This window comes from Triticum dicoccoides, chromosome 5A (assembly GCF_002162155.2).
Source record: "Triticum dicoccoides isolate Atlit2015 ecotype Zavitan chromosome 5A, WEW_v2.0, whole genome shotgun sequence".
Classification (NCBI taxonomy): Eukaryota; Viridiplantae; Streptophyta; class Magnoliopsida; order Poales; family Poaceae; genus Triticum; species Triticum dicoccoides.
The window spans coordinates 614,023,134-614,027,135 of NC_041388.1; the positions used below are offsets into that span (position 1 = coordinate 614,023,134).

General features: G+C 44.3%; 1 long non-coding RNA gene across 2 annotated transcripts; it reads left to right on the forward strand.

The window, feature by feature from the left end:
• The first annotated feature begins 320 nt into the window (after positions 1-320).
• On the forward strand, positions 321-2,676 carry LOC119303408. Of its 2 annotated transcripts, none has more exons than XR_005147900.1 (4): positions 321-937; positions 1,046-1,130; positions 1,721-2,098; positions 2,178-2,676. It is a non-coding gene; the product is annotated as an uncharacterized LOC119303408 (long non-coding RNA). The 2 variants fall into 2 exon arrangements; XR_005147901.1 differs by having other exon boundaries at positions 1,049-1,130.
• The last annotated feature ends 1,326 nt before the right edge of the window (positions 2,677-4,002 follow it).

The window sequence follows — 4,002 nt, forward strand, 5'->3', positions numbered from 1 at the left end:
GATCCCCGCGGATCTGGTCGAGGGCAGCCAGATCTGCTGAACGGCGGCGCGCCTGGGAGGCCTGCGGCACGGGGCGATGCGTTGACCATGGCAGCGGGGAGAGAGAAAGAGAGAGATGCGCGAGAGGAAGAAGAGAAAAGGGAGGAGGACTAGTCGTCTCGGGTCCATCGCGCCACGTGGTTGCTCGTGAGTGGGTCGCGTCGCGCGTGCGTGGACTGGACCGGCCGTAGCTTCGGCCGGTGCCCCGGCCCCAAATGTTTCCCTAAGAAATAGAAGCTTCGAGTACCCTCCTAACAATCAACGTCACTACAGGGTGGAAATCTCTCGGTCTCTCCCGACTATACAGTGAAAAAAGGCAAACAGAGAGGCGACGCGAGAGGGTGTTTTCCGGCGGGCCGCCGTCGGGCTCTGGGAGGTGGGGAAGACAGCGGAGGGCTGCGTCGCGGTTGTAGATAATGGTGTTTTAGGATTTGATTCTGGCGTTGGCGGGCAGGCGGGGCGACTTTGATGAAGTGGAATAAGGTTCCTCCGGCTCCTTCCCGTCGCGGCGGTGCTCCCTCTGATGGCGCTGCGGCTCTAGGGAGGTTGGTCTCTCTCTGATCCGGGCATCCGGCGAGGTTTGGTTGGTGAAGGGGTTGTACAGAAGTTGGGATTTGTGGAGAGGGATTCCCAGATCCGGTCACCACGGACGACCGGCAGGTGCGGGCGAAGTTGTTGGAGTTGCTGCTGCACTCCGGTGTAGGCTGGCGCTGGTGGCAGCTTCAAGGACTGGGGAGCAGGGGTACCCCCGACTGATGCACCGAACCCGCCCCTGGTTCTGTCTTATGCGGCCGGACTTGTATGCGGCCCACAAAGCCATGGATTGGCGATAGTGCTCCTCGCACCGGCGGGTGCAGAGATCAGCATGCCTTGGTGAAGAATTAAGATGAGCTGGGCTGTAAGTTACTTTGTTTTCTCTGATGACATTGATTCCCTTCATCCCTTGCTTTCTCTGGTTCTCAACCTCCAACGACGTCCCTTTTTTTGTGCTGCCTATGGAGATTAGCAGCGGCAGGATCTCCATGAGTAGGCCATGGAGGATATCTGCCGGTGGCGACCTACTCGTTCCCGATGGCTCCGGTGCCCCAAGGGTAGGTGTTCTTTCCTATCGTGCTGCATATGGAAGCTCCGTTCTCGAAATCTCATGTCTGTAGGATGTTGCCGTCAGGGTGGATTTAGCTGGGGTGGTTTTAGCCTACATTGTTAGCGTAATAATTATGATACTTTTGTTCAAGCATACCAGCAAACGCACACACTTTTGATTTATTTTCCTAAGCTGCTGACTTTTCTTCTGATATTTCACCTGACCAAGTGAAAATGGATCTTTCCCTAGCTGTCTATTCCTACATTTTTTTGCAAATATGTGCCCGTTATGCTGTCATGTAAATTCCACAACACATCTGTATGCGTGTATCCTTCTTATAGTTTCTATTACCCAATTATAGTCATGCTTGACAGCGTGAGGGCTGAGACTAACAATTCTTTTCGCCTCTATGCCCCTTATTTCAGTGCATTGTGCTATTGTATACTACTATTATAATGGCATGTGCATTTAGTAAAATCCCTTGATTATGGCAACATGTAAAAAATTTAAATGTTTCCTGAGTGCAGAATGTGGTATAGATTCGTGCAAGTTCTAAAACCTGCAAGTACTGAATTACATAATAATTGTGCAAGGCAGTAAAAAAGAAGAAGATGATGATGATTCAGTTATCAAGAGGATGTCTGAACTCTAAACCTGAAGGACAGGAAATCAAACTTGAGGAGGATAATGGAAGAGAAGAAGAAGCAGACATTAGGATAATGAAACAGAAGGAGTAGATAATGAGGATGGTACTGAAAGAGAAGACGAGATGCACCTTGGCTAAGTAAAGAGCTAGACCTAAAATTGCCCATAAAGGGAATCAGGTCCCTTTCTCTATCGGTGACATCTTAGCTGCCGTCGATTAGGTGCATATTTCACGAGATAATCTCGTTCTAACATGTCTCTAATTTTGATTTTTCCTGCGGATTTCAAAATATAGAAGGCAGCTTCGAAGAGGGGTCACTGGCGAGCAACGTGAGGCCATTGCGTCTATTTTTGTGTTAGTTAGTTTCAAAGAAATCACACTAATTTCTCTTAGTTTATGTCTCTACAGAGAAATAATTCCTGGAGCAGGTTTCAGTGAAGACTACTGATTTAGAATTGGCTGTACGTTCATGAACAAATTTCTGTTGCTGAAATAAGTCATGGTGCAGACTTCAGTGAGGACTACTGATCTAGAAGTCGTATGTTCATGAACAATTTTTTGTTGCTCTGACTGAACGGTTTGTCTCTGTAATTCTTATCTGTTTGGGTGGTGCCCAGCTGCCAATAGAAGACAAGCTGTCTTCTTGCCGAACAACGCCACAATTGCATAGTTCCATGTTATTTAGGATTGTCTCTGTCGCATACGACTTGGAGTTACAAGAGGTCCGGTACTAATTTTGTGTATGTATGTACATGTGCACTCGCCTGCTCTATATACACATGATTTGGAAGCATCTTTTGCTGTACATTTTGTTTCTTTGCTCGGTCCAAAATATTGCAAGTGTTGTTCATTTTTTCCCCTTTTATGTAAATATACTACAGACCTTCTACATGCTCAGTTTTCTTCCTTTTGTCTGAATATATCAGACATTTATGTATGAGGTAGTGATTGTCTGATGTCCTAGCAGTTTGATGAAGCAAAAAACGAAGAGCTAATATTGTTGGCACATATGTTTTGAGCAAACAACTAAAAGAAGACTATCATGCTTGACAAATGATTCCATGTCCTCATAGATGCCTAAGGTATGTAACTAATTAAGTGAAACTAGCTATGTGAGTTATGTTTGGAATATTTCTTCCTTCTACTTCATTCTTGTTTGTCATGAAACCATATATAAGTGTGCTCAAGCTATAGTATGTATGCACAATATATTGTCTTGATTGCTATCTTCAAGATACTATTATGTGATATTTGATATGATTCTTTTTACGTCAAATCTTGCAAAGGGGTTTGGAATGTTACAACATCGATTTACATTATATGTTGTCATTATATTTTGTTCATGGTCGGCATGCTGCATCATATAATGAGATGACATATACGCGGCATTGGTGGGTGGCGGATCAGGATAGGTTTAACCCATTGTACTATGGCTGAAAAATTAAGTTAGTAGTCGTCACAATTTTGCCACATGCGTTTGGCTTGGTTTTTCTCGATGCATGATAGAGTGAGCAATGTGAAAGGTGAGTAGGGAGGACAACAAGTCTTCTCCCAAGGCAAAGACGGAGAAGAAAATGTTTGGCTTCGATCAAAGGGTTTATTGATTGGAAACCATATGTTTAATCATGCTTGATATGTACTCAGTACATTTGTTATTGTTTATAACAACATATTGGTTCATGATTATAACTTAAATCCACCTGATCTTATTTGATTCGTAGCGTAGCACGGGCATCTTACTAGTCTATGAACATACCACGAGCTCTAACGACCAAATTCACATGTTCCGCTATCTAATTTCACATGTTTCATATTTATTAAAAAGTGTTAAAAATTGTAGGAGTGGAATATACATGCCACTATCACTACTGAAAGTGAACAAGACTAGAAGTGAAATTATACAAGTTAGACAACATCAGGACCTTTGATATAAATTCCGACGACTCACGGTTGGATTACGGATAAACCTCACCTACTAATACCAAGTCGTTGGGCGTTTTCCATCAGCTTTAAACCTATGACCATAGTGCCAAATTCCTCAGCTGGAGCTTTCATGAGTCAATCGCATCATCATCGCCACGCAAATATCGTTGCAGGATCCGACGAAAAGGTGGATATATAGATTTAGTGGAATGCTATTTGCTTGTAACAAGGTGCCGAGTCCCTGTCAATGGAAAGCGCTTCGAATGAACGATCTATGCTACGCACGTGAGCCGGTCCGATTCGATCCGAT